The following is a 13628-nucleotide window of genomic DNA, read 5'->3' as shown; positions in this document are numbered from 1 at the left end:
ACTCTCTCCATAGAGTAAGCACTGTTTACAGTATGTGGTTCGCTACTGTTATCAACTTAATTTCTCAATGTAGGATCAGTGAGTGTGAGGGGTTTGATACAGATAAAAAATTGTCCATAGTCTGGCATTTGTTTTGGAACTGGCATTCACTATTTTGGCTTTCTCTGAACAGTTATATACAGATTGAGCACTAAACTATGTTGGTTTCCAATATATCTGTGGTTGATGTTAACTATGCTACCTGTAAAGTGTATGGCTTGGGGTCAATGTTGCACATAATGCTTTCTTTCTACACCTAAGGGAGTTGTATCTGTGATGACACCAATGATGCCTAAAATTCTCATAAGCTATTTTGTGCTTACTGTCAAGCCTCTAATGCCATGGTAATTCATAGAGCAATATTCTGGAAAATGAAGATTCAATGATGTCATCAGTGATGTCATTTGAGATGTCGTTTGAGATGTCATCACTGATGTCATAAATTATGGGATAGACCATGTCATGAGTGATGTCATATGTGAGGTCAGAAGCAGTGCATAGGCGGTGTGCAAATTATAGTTAGTGATGCTAATTATAACTGGTGAATTTCTGTGTTTTTTTAATTCAATATGTTAATTTTGTCAGTGACAAATTCCCCTAACTATAATGTTATCTCCACCTTTGTATTTATATACATTGTCAATATATTCAATGAAAAAAACAAAGGTTACAGGGATTTTATAGTTAGGCTCTGATTTCACTCATACATAACACGTGAATTTTAGCTGTTAGCACTACCTGAGCTAACTATATTTATGCCTCTGCAATGCACTGCCTATGAGCTTGCATAATAAATCACTCATGACATTGTCAGTAACATCAATAACCATCACTGAGGAGGACATCTCAAGTGATATCACTGATGAAATCACTGGTGACATCTTCCACTGACCTACTCACACACCTGCTCAGAACCCCATACAATCTCTCATACACCTACTCAAACTCCCACAGAGCCATTCACATACCCATTTATACACCAATACAATCACTCGCATACACATTCACTCATCCATACAGCCACTCACATAACCACTCACCCACACAGCTACTCTCACAGCCACTGACAGACTCATATAGCCATTCACATATTCAATTATCCATATAGCCACTAACACACCCATTCACAAAGACACTCACTCACTCATACTGACACTAACACACCCACTTACTCTCCCATACAGCCACTGATACACCCACTTGCTCACCTATGCAGCCACTCCCACAACGTTGATTGTGGAGGCTACAGTTATAGTTAGGTAAGGTAACCTAAGGTTATCTTTCTTCTTTTTCCTAACTAAAACATCCCTGTAACCTTTGTTTTTTTAGTAAATTTCAGTTTTTTTATTGTATTTCCTAAATATAACCAGTAACCTTTGAAAGTGAGTGTATGCATGAGTGGCTGTATGGGTCTGTGAGTGGGTATGTGAGTAGTCTTGCAGGTATGTGAGTAGGTGTGTGAATGGCTGTATAGGTCAGTGACTAGGTGTGTGAGTGGCTATATGGGTCTGTGAGTGGGTGTGTCAGTGGTTATGAGGTGTGTCAGGGGGTGTGTCAGTGGCTGCATGGGTCTATGAGTTGGTGTGCTAGTGGTTTTGTTTAAATGTGAGCGAGTATCTGAATGGCTGTATGGGTATGTGAGTAGGTATGTGAGCAGCTGAATATGTGAGTGGGTGTGTGAGTGGATGTGTGGGTCTGTGAGTCAGTTTGTGAGTGGCTGTATGGGTCAGTTAGTATGTGTATGAGTCACTGTATGGGTCAGTGAATGGGTGTGTAAATCTCTGAGTGGGTTGGTGACTGGGTGTGTGAGTGTTAAGCATGGGCGGAAAATCCGTTACGCTCGCGGATTTTGCGGATTTTCGGTAAATTCGCAATCCGCGAGATTCGCGAATTTCCCGCAAAATCCGCAAATCCGCAAATCCGCGAGCAGCGGATTTTATGGCTTGCTCGCACTGTTCGCGTGAGTTCGCGGCTTCCCAGTTCAACTTCGCGCCCCGCGAATAAGCGCTAAATTGCAGAAATACGATCTTAGCAAAACTGAAACTACTTACCAGGTTCAAAAGTTCAAGCTCATCATTAGTAGCCATTTCCTGTAGTGCTTCCTGAGGGGCCCCTCCAGAGTTCAGTTGCCTACTTGCAACTATTATGTGACCCTGCTCTGACCCTCAGATTAGTTACACAAAGGTCCTGAATTACAGCTAAGGCAGACAAGCAGGAGCCAGGCTGGAAGTTCAAATCCAGTGACACATTAATCAGCCCCTAATTCATTATTGTCAGTTGGGGCAGGGCAGGTGTTGTAACTAATTTTGCAACAATGAAAGCACTTAGCAAGTGCAAAAGATCACTAATCAGGAAGCACTAAGGAAGCAGGTGCCAGCTAAAAAAATATTCTGTGACACATTAATCAGCCCCAAATTAATTCAGGTCACTTGAGGCAGGGAAGGTGTGCTTTGCTCTGCCACAATAATGTACACTGGACAACCAGAGGGTGCTGTGATGAAACAGAGGGTGGCATGGGTGGGCCAGAGGGTGGCATGAGTAGTCAGAGAGTGGCAGTGGTGACAGAGAGTGGCAGTGATGAAGAAGAGTGTCCCAAACAGGCTGGACACGTAGAAACAACAAGTTCGCAAAACTTGCGACCCAACAGGTAAGTTCGCGTTTGCGAAATTGTACAAAACCCTCGCGAACTGGCAGAAACTCGCGCGAACACAAAAAAAAAAATCCGCAAATTCGCGAGAATTCGCGGATTGCGAGTTCGCAAATCCGCAAAATTCGCGAACGCAAGATTCGCAAAATTCGCCCATGCTTAGTGAGTGTCTGAGTGGGCCTGTGAGTGAATGTGTGAGTGAGAATGTAAGTGTCTGAGTGGACGAACACAACAAGAGGGGAATATCTGCCAAACAAGGGTACTTTCTCCTAACTATAAGAAGTAAGTGCTTCTTTGTTTGGTGGAGATGTCCTCCCAATCATCGCCATCAAGAAAGCATCACCAAAATCAGTGGAAAACCTGCTGAGGGGTCTTTTGGTAATCTATCCAAAGTGAAGGAAGACTTTTACATAACACTAAGGTGGGCGGGGCAGGGCCAAATTGACAGAGCTTCCAAGTGATTTTGCACATTTACATATGCCTAGTAAATTAAAGGAAGAACCATGTACTCTGCTCTCACCAGGACAGGACAAGAAAGAACCCACTCATCACAGTCACTACAGATTGCACTACAATACATCAATTATGCATTTACCTCCACAAAGCATCTCAGATCATCTTTCAATATGGAATTACTGTGAAAACACACTTGCTTTCTCTTTGTCAAACTCAGATTTTTTTCACCCCTCACCGGGTCAATTTTGGCTAATGAGACCCCAGGGCCCAGCTTCTTCTTCCAGTATTTTATGGTTTAAATCTTTTATTGATATTTTCAAACATACCAAGCAAATACAGCAAGTAATGTATGTCTTTAAGGCATACAAACATCTGAAACCGAGACTGGCTACATGCCTTGCTGTGACTGGTACATAAACAGCCCCAAAAAAGTAAGAAATAAAAACAAGAGAAACCCCCCCCCCCCACAAGAAAATCCACCCCAACTCCCCCTGCCTTTCCTCACTCACCCATATGCAATGTCTGCACCCTTGTGTGTGCATAAATGCGATAATTTCTTGGTGGGTCGCTCCAGTTCGGATACCTCCGAGAGGCGTAAAAATCTGAGGTATAAGGTGCATGTTAACTCATGAAATTCCTGTGACAGTAACGACACATAAGGGTTCCATACCTCCACAAATTCATCCCCCTTCCCTGCTAATGCATGGAAATCTTCTCCATTCCTAAAACGTGCCATATTCTGTGTAACCAGTTTGTGTGTGTAGGGATATTCGCTGTGCCCCAATGGGCCAGGATGGCCTGGGCTGCCGCTCCCAGCGCATACCAATCTGCTAGCCGCAAATGGATTTCAGGAGGTATGTTAATGGGTTTGGGAGGCCTCGCAGTACATAAGTTGGAAACCGTGGAAGCTGCATGTCCAAGTGTTTATCTATATCGTCAATAACCTGTGTCCAATATTTCTGAATCGGCGGAACAGTCCCAAAGAATGCAAATTAGAGACCCCTTGGTTCCACAGCCCCGCCAGCAACTGTCACTAGTCTTGATTGTGTTTTTTCAGACTGGTGTGTAATACCAGTGTGATGTGATCTTAGTGAGTGTCTCAGTAAGGGCCATACTACGTGCTGAGTGGCGAGCCATGTAGGCAAAGCCCTCCCATTCCTTTGTGCTCAGGGATTTCCCCAGTTCCTCCTCCCAACATGCTCTCCCAGCGTGGAAGCTGTGAGTCTGTGTTTGAGGCAAGATCATGTATAACTGTGAGATCATGCCTTTATTAGACGATTTGGCCAAGAGCCATCTTTTATAGTGAGTCAAGCGACTTTGTGCTTTGGCATGATTGGAGGGATGCCGGATCCAATGTCTCAGTTGAAGATAGTGAAATCGTTCCGTTCCGGGGTGTCCAAAGTCCTCCTGAAGTTGGGGGAATGAGAGCAGGCCCTCTAAGTCAAAGAAGTGGCCCATGAAGCGGCATTCCGATACCCTCCAAGCTCTGAAATCTGCTGCTGTAGATCCTGGGTGAAGTCCTGGTTCTCAAACAGGGGAGTCAACAAGGAGAATATGTAGTCAGACCCATTCTGGTGGTAACAATGTCCCAAACTGACACCGTTGTTCGGGTTATTGGGAACAGGTACAGGCTCCATGGCCTGTGTGCTTTGGGGAGAAATGATATCTTCTAGAGAGCCGCACAGGCCACCGCTCTATCCTGGCGGCTCCACTCCACCAGATAGCGCAGCTGCGCCGCCTTAAAATAGAGTTGCAGATACGGGATTCCCAGGACAATGGTCCTCAGGGGGTAGAAAGCTCAAGGAGTGCTTAATACGCAGCATCAGTCCCTGCCAGATGAACTGCGCAAGTTCTGATTGGAGTTTAGCGATTGTACTCTGTGAGGCAAAGAGGGGCATGGTCTGGAAGAGATACAATATCTTGGGGAGGGCAGTCATCTTGCAGGCCACTAACCTTCCCAACCAAGAAATCCAAAGGTCTTTCCACCTCCCCAGGTAGTTTTGTATTTGTTGGAGAAGTGCCCTGTAATTGCTGTCTATTGTCAGTTGAATTGTGCTGGTTAGTTGTACCCCCAGATGCGGAATAGTCTCTGGGTCCCACTGCACCGGGAATCGGGCCGTGAGGAGGTCCACTGTACCCCTAGGCACCAAGAGGTTGAGTGCTTGGGAATTACTGATGTTAATGTGAAAATCCAAGACTGCCCCAAAAGCCTTCAGCTCCCCCATGAAGACCTGTAGAGAAGTAATCAGATTCGCCAGGGATGCAAGGACGTCATCAGCATAGAGATTGATGGAATGCCTATCTCCACCGAATGGAATGCTGATAATGTCCGGGTAATCTCGGATCCTCTGGGCCATGGGCTCCATATACAAAGCAATATATAAGGGTGAAAGTGGGCAGCCCTGGCGGGTGCCGCTGTGTCTGGTGAAGGGGATTGAGGTGAAGCTCTTAACTGACACGGAAGGGGCTGGGTAGCAATTTAAGATGCGAGTTCTGCATTTGTCTAGGTGCCCGAAGTTCGTCAATACCTGATCGAGGTACGTCGAATGGACCCAGTCGAACGCCTTCAGGGCGTCAACCGCTAAAAACATGTATTCGCCTTGTCAAAAATATGCAAGGCTCTCTTTGTGTTATTGCTGGCCTGTCATTGGGGAATAAAACCTGCTTGGTCCGGGTCCACTAGGTAGGGGAGGCATTTGTTGATTCTGTGGGCTATGATACTCGCATTTAGTTTGAGGTCGATGTTATGAGGGAAATTGCCAGATTAGAGCTGCAGCATTGTATGCCCTTACCAGGCTTAGGGAGGACTTGTACAGAGGCTTGAAGCATGCCAGGCAGGATCGCCCCAGGCTCTGAAAAGAAATTCTAAGGTTTTGTAGGAACAGGGCCTAGAGTGGAGCAAAAGGCTTTATAAAAGGCGACTGAGATCCCATCTGGACCCGGTGACTTTGCAGGTTTAAGGCACTCTATTGCCAAGATAATATCCTTGTTGGGAGTATCCTTGTTGAGGGACTCTGCCTGATCTGGGGTAGGAGTCGAGGTCCAGGCCCCCTTCAGATATTGGGATAAGGCCTTACTGTCTAGGCATTGGGAGTCATATAGCTGCTCATAAAAGTCCTTGAAAGCTTTCGCTATGTCTGGACTGCCAGTGACCAGGTTCCCTGCAGGGGAATAAATCTCAGTGATTCCCTGTTCTTGTTATTTAGCCTGGAGGGTATTAGCCAGGCATCGGCTGCACTTATCTCCCCCGATATAATATGAGTGTTGCAGGCGGAGGGCTGAGTATTCTGCCCTATCTGTTTCTAGAGCTGCTAATTGTGGGCGGATGTTGGACAGCTGGCGACAAACCCATGGAGCTCCTGGGGGCTGATGTATGCGTTCAAGTTCCCTGGTTTGCCCGGGTAGGCCCTTCTTTTTTCCCTGTGCATCGTATTGTCTGCTGACAAAATAGCAATGAATTCCCCTCTAATGACAGCCTTAAGTGCTCCCCAGTGTTGGTGATGACGTTTCAGGGGTATTATTATGTGTGAGATAGTCTTCAAATGCGTGCTGGATTTGGTTCTGGACCGCCTTGCTGAGTAGCATTGAATACCGCAACCGCCAGGACCTGGGGGGAAGAGCAATCGGGGGAAGACGAAGTGAGAGTGTGACCGCTCCATGGTCGGACAGTGCCGCTGTGTGCATGTCAACGTCTTGTCTGAGTGGGAGAATTTCCTTGGTGCACAAAAAATAGTCCAGCCTGGCATACGTTTTATGAGCATTAGAGTGGTACGAGTATTCCTTGGAAAGCGGGTGCTTAGCCCTCCATAAGTCTACCACCCCTATCCACCCCAGATGCGCCAGACCCTCCGTAGACAATGCCTCGGACTGGCCGTACCTCTGAGCTGACCTGTTCATTGTGTTATCGAAAATCAGATTAGGATCCCCTCAAAGAACTATCAGTTGGTCCCCCGAAATCAGTGCTCTCTTTAGTGCCCCATGTAGGAACCCTTCTTGTCTCTCATTGGGAGTTTAGATTGTGCCTATCCTGCAACAGAGAACCTCTAGATCAACAGGCGCCCCCTGATTTCTTCTATCTTCTGCTTAACCACCCCACGAAAATACCTGGCCACCAAAATTGCCACTCCCACCAACTTGGAGGGAGCGGACGAAAAAAACTGATGTGGGAAGGCCCTCGATTTCAGTCTGTGACAGTCCCCTTGTAAGAGGTGGGTTTCTTGCAGTAGGCAGATATCTGCTCGGGAGGCCTCAAGATAATTAAGTATCACCCGCCATTTGATTGGGTTGTTAAGCTCAATCCCATTAAGTGTTAAAATGCTAAGACTATTTCCTGTCATGTGGGCAACAACCTGGTGCCTACTCCATCATACCCCGCCTCTCTACCTCCCCCCTTGGGAACCCAGGCAGCTATATAGAGCTTGATGTCAGTATGGTGTATAAAAGTAGCTCTCCCACTGTATGGGTGAGTGTGGATCCCAACAAATTCCCTTTTCAAATTAACAAACAACAACAATGAGTAAAAATAGAAAAACATTCTTTCTTCTAGTCCTGTTGAGTAACAAAACCACATGGTAGGTCCAATGGGGTGATGTAGTGTTGTCAGTGGCTCAACTCCCCCGCCCGCCGCCACACTCTTATCTGTGCATCATGCAAAAGTTGGATCCAGCTTCAAGGGTTAGCAGGTTTAACCAATGTTGAAGGGACTGCGTCCAAAGCTGCCTGCCGGCCCCTAGCAATATTCTCTGGGTTTGGCTTTGCTAATGCACTCCGTCATCCCACTCTCTGACAGACACTTTTCATCTCTCTTTGTGAGGCGGGTGGTGTGTCCTCAGGGTGCTGCCCCACCGTAGGATCTATTCCCAGTACAAGGCATGTCTCTGCAAGTGAGCGAAGTTGGAGGAGTATTCCCTCCCAGCAGAAAATTAAGCAAAAGTAATGGCCCCAGGAGTAAGATGTGCCCAGGGTATGGAGCTGTGCAGTTGCCGGGCAGAACAAGCAGTGTTTCTGCAAAGGAAGAGCCACAAGGTCTTGAAAAAGAGTGGGGGACTGGTCTTGGAAAACAACAGGATGCAAGCTGCGTGCCTTCTTCAGAATCTCCTCTTTGACTTGAAAGTCATGCACGCAGACTAGTATGTCCAGGGGGCTAGAAATGTTCCACCAGGGGAGGCCCACCCGGTGTGCTCTGTCCAGTTGAATCGGGGTTTGTGGAGGGCCTCCAAGATATGGTTGAAAAGATTGTTAGAAAAGGGAGTCTCTAGTTGGCAAGGGCTTGCACCTTTGTCCAAGTAGGGACCCTTCTTCCTAGTCAGGATAAGGGAGTTACACTCTTTAAATAACCCCTGCTCACCCCCTTTTGTAGCTTGGCATGAGCAGTCAGGCTTATCTCAGAGGCAGTGTGTAAAGCTTTTGCACATAACCAACAGTAATACAGTGTAAGCACTACAAAAGGACACCACACCAGTTTAGAAAAATATTCAATATTTTTATATACTTAAAACAAGACCAAATATGATAAAAATCCACAATACAATACTTTAAAAATAGTTCATTTGCAAGATGTCTTTAAATTGCACAAATACGTTGAAAACACAGTTCCTATGAGTCGGTAGCTCCACGTCAGCAACAGCATGAACAGACTCGTTATCAGTGTCATGTTCCTGTCATGTTCTTAGTCTGTTCTTTCCCTGGTTGGATGTTCCCCCTGAACGAGTCTTTCAGGGTCCCTCTTATGTTTATATTATTATTTCCGGGCACGCTGCCGTGAGGGTGTTCTGTTCTTTAGTCTTTTTGAGCAAGACATTTTTGTGGACCCTGTGATATTCTGTTGTTACCTCACCATTTATGTGCTGTTGTATCTCGTTTTAGTTATTTTTCTTTTGTTTCTATTTTTTTCACTATCTTTCTTTTTCCTTCTGCACATTTGTTTTTCTTTCTCTAGGTCTGTGTATCCGCCATGAAGATCTTTGGGTTTACTGATGATGATTTTACTCGCATCTTGGGACAAACTGCCTCTTCTGATCGCCCTTTTTCTTTGAACAAAGGTTCCAATGATGAATGGCTGAAGCTCCTCAATCTCAAAGCAAGGCTAAGAGAACTGAATCTAATGCTGAATTTATGATACAATCTCGTAAAGCGGGTGTTATTCCAAATGACCTTCGCATTAGGAACATCCCGGGTCTTTTTGTAGAGATTCGCAAATTTCTTGAGAGATGGTCCCTCATTGCAAATAGGTCCTCGAGGGACCTGCTGATGCTTATCATCAAAACTGTGAGAGAGGTGGTTGCCAACATGCTTAAAGAAATTGCAGATATATAAGAGACACTCTCAAAAAATAATCCGGTGGAGGATGCCAAGAGAAAGCTAGAGGAAGTCAATCTTGAGCTTGATTCATTCAGTGACTACCTCATAAAGAAAAAGACCGACAAATTGAGAAAAGATATCCGATACTTTTCAGAGGAGAGGGTGTATCCGTACTTGTATGCCCAATATTATTCTTCCAGAGACCCCTCCAAACAAGGTGATCAGCAGCACTGGTCCAACAAAAGAATTCAAACATTCTCTGACACCTCTGAATCAGATAAGGAAGGAGGATCTATCTCCTCAGATGGTTTCTCCAATAGACGGGTCAAGTATGATGGCCCACAATGATATGATCATATTTTAGGGAACCACCGGGGCACCACCCATGTCAGGTTCAGGCCCCAAGAGAGAGGACGCTATCAACATACAAAGAATCACCCTCGATTTCTGGAAACAAGGGGGAACCAGTACTGGAGGGAATGAAGACACCCACCAATTTTGATCTCATTCCCATTTTTTATCTATCGAAAAAGTCCCTTGATGAACCCACCATCAACCTATTGTCTCGGGGATTATCAGTCGTTCTCAGCACTTTCTTTAATGCTTTTGAGATGAACAGGGATATTCAAGCATTCTTTTTGAAGATCAGGCTTAGAACATTTTTCTCTAGTCACTTTGGACCAGGTTGGCCCAGAAGTGGGTATTTTTAAAAAAAAGTGTCTACTCTATTATCCAGAGCATGACAACATTTTTCCCGAGACCCGCATACAATCTTGACTATGAGGAACACCAGGCCCTCAAATAACTCTCTTCGGAAAACACCCTTAACATTAAACCTAGTGACAAGGGGGTATACAACTGTTACAACAAAGTTTTTACCACGCACTACCATTACAACGCAGGCATTACCACACATACCATTACAACGCATTGCGCTGGGGGGCGCTCTAGGATAGGGAATAAGAATAATTTTGTATCCAACACCTTCCCTAGTGTCCACGGGGACTGGAGTTGGAATATAAAATTATACTTACCACTATCCAGCACCTCTAAGCGCTATGCGTTTTAACGGTATGTGTTGTAAATACCGCGTTGTAATGGTATGCGTGGTAAAAGTATGCTTTGTAATGTCATACATCCGACAAGGGGGGTGGTATTCTGGTCTTGGACAGCCAGGAATACAAAGAATAGGTACTTCTGATGCTTAATGTCCCTGAACATTACCGTTGGTGCCTTCGTACCCTTCAGAAAAATTCAAACTGACATTTCGGTGATAACCGGGACAGCGTTGGAGCGTCGATCTATCTGTAAACAAGAACATGAATACCTTAACAAAACTTTCTTTAAGATCTCGGTATTGTACGGGGTGCCTAAGACCCATAAAAGCACTCTTAGACCCATCGTGTCCACAATAGGTTCACTCACCGAACCATTCTCCAAATTTGTGGACACTTGTCTTTTACCAATGGTACGCCTTTTTCCTGCATATGTCTGTTATACTGGTCATCTTATCACCAAAATTGAGGGTCTCATGTTCAATTCTAACACAGGCATCTTGGTCTCAATGGACATTGAGGCCCTTTATACTAACATTCCCCATCATGGGGCACTGGAGGCGTCAAAAATATGCTTGACAAGCACGATTGACCTGTTGAAAACTTTTTTGTCGTGGAATGCCTTGCTATTGTGCTCAAAGAAAATTTCTTTGAGTTTGACAAGTCTATCTACCAACAGGTCCAGGGCATCATCATGGCCACCGCCTGTGCACCCAATGTGACTAATGCCTACAAGGGCACCTTCGACGATAGATTTATCTATAACGAGATTGCTCCATTCTTTGAGAATATCACCCATTCGAACCGTTTTAGAGATGACATCTTCTTTATTTGGAAGGGCCCTGCTGAGCAACTTGAGGAATTTCTTCTTTGGATGAACCTCTGTGACCCCCCACCTTAAATTCAGCCCTAACACTAGCTGCATGAAGATTGAAGGCCTAGATGTCTAGATCCAGGTCACCAATAAACTTATTGAAGTGTCCCTGTATACTAAACCAACTGCACGGTACACCCTTCTGTATTATGAAAGCTTTCACCCTCAGAGTCTGAAGAACAGTTTACCCTCTAGTCAATGTTTGAGGCTCCGTAGAAAGTGTACTAATATGAGCAATTTTGAATTTCATGCTTTACAATTCAAAACTAAATTTATTCAGAGAGGTTATCGTCACAGATTGGTGAAAGAATCATACAAAAGGGCTAATTACTGCAACAGAGAAGCTCTTCTTTGCCCCAATAAAGAGAAAAATGAACCTAAATTGGTTGTGGCTACCACTCACTTCAATTTTAATGACAAACTTAGGCACATCGTAAATTCCCAATGGCACATGCTTAACACTGACAATACAGCTGAAAGACTTGAAAAATCTATTTTAGCATTTCGTCTGAACAAAAATCTGAGGACCTCTCTTGTCAGAGTCTCGTGTGCCCACAGCAATAGCTTGGTACAAAGTTCTTTCACAGGCTCCAAACCTATACAAGGCATTCACAGATGTGGAAATTGTCACGCCTGTGATGCCGCCATGGTCAACTCCGAACTTGTTTGGGGTAAGAACAAATTCATCCTCAGGGAAATGACGTATTGCCGTTCGACCAACGTAATCTACCTTGTGCTCTGACCTTGCCAGAAAGGATAAGTTGGTGAGACCAGGAGGGAGTTCAGAACACGGTTCAGTAAACACAAATCATCTATACGCACCTAGAGGACAGGTGCCCCCCTTGTTGCTCATTGGACTGAATATAAACATGCAATCCAGGATCTCAAATGGCTTATCTTTGAACTGGTGGCCTACCCCAAGGATGGTAATGTGGATGCCCAGAGATGTAAGAGGGAGGTATTTTGGATCTTCACCTTACAGATTAGCAAGCCGTGGCCTTAATGAATGCTTGCTGAGGGAAAATGCCATCATCTAGGACTCTCCAGGTCCTCTGTATTGCTTTATCTTGGCCCTGTCTTGCCTTCCCATATGAACAATTTTTTCCATAATCTCCCTATCAGGAATATCTGCCTTCGTTCATCCCGACCAGTATTCAGTGGTTTGGTCTGGACTTCTGTTCTTGATTTTCCCAGACTGTGTTCTATATATTAAGCAATATTGTTTTGGTGACCTCTTGGGTCCTTTGTTGTCATTATATCTCTTTCGTTGTTTATTTATGGCCCTGGTTATTTATCAGTGGTTTTTCATTTTGTTTTACTTTTACCATACCTTATGGTCTTACAGCATATTTTTTATTCTTTGCTGTGTTTGCTTCATTCAGGCTGCGTCCTTCTGTTCGGGCTCACTACTTACTGGATTTCTCACATTGCTTGGGTTCAGCTTTCCCCTGTGCTCCCCGTCTTGCTTCTTTAGCGGTATTTCGCCCTGTAGATGGCTGCACCCCCTGGATTTTTACCCCCATTCACTTTGTGAGTGTGCGCACATCTCCGCTCACATTGTCTGCACTTTCGAGTTAGGCTTCCTGCATCCGAGCGGAATTCCAAGATGGCCGATGTTGTTGGGCCACGGACTACTGCGGTAGATGCTCCAGCTTCAAGCTAACCCCCGCAGGTGTTCCTCGTGCCGGAACACTCATCTATCCAATGCCCGTACCCCTTACAATAAGGACACTGATCTGTTTGGAGGGCTCCCGTACGTTGAGGGCTGGAGGGGGTAGACTGGAGAACCCTCGGAGGGGGTTGAGGTCTGAAATTCCCACGGGCATCGGGACCTCGGGGAGGGTTAGTATGCTGCAGAAGTGCCTTAGTCTTAAGATCCCTAACCTTCTTACTTTCCTTGTCTCTATCTTCATTCTCCCTATTCTCGTGATATTGTGCCATAGCTAAGATACCAGTCATAGTTTGGGCAGACCACATACTTTCAACTTTTTTAAGCCTGGCGGAGATCTCAGGAAGCAAGTTGCTGACAAACTTATCAACAAATACTGGCCCAGAACATGGGGTCCGGGGATCCAAACCACTATGTCCCTTGTATTCTGTCTCAAAGCGGGTAAAGAAGTCAGCCACATTCTCATCTTTTCGCTGCCTACAGGCGTTTATTTTATCCCAGTTAATGACAGTTTCCGGCAAAAGTGTTTTCATAAACGTCATTATTTTACCGGGCAAACTCAGTATGGCAGCTTTTGGTTTAGTCCCT

The sequence above is a fragment of the Lissotriton vulgaris genome, unplaced genomic scaffold (assembly GCF_964263255.1).
Source record: "Lissotriton vulgaris unplaced genomic scaffold, aLisVul1.2 SCAFFOLD_706, whole genome shotgun sequence".
NCBI lineage: Eukaryota > Metazoa > Chordata > Amphibia > Caudata > Salamandridae > Lissotriton > Lissotriton vulgaris.
Note: the sequence above shows the minus strand (reverse complement) of the source record.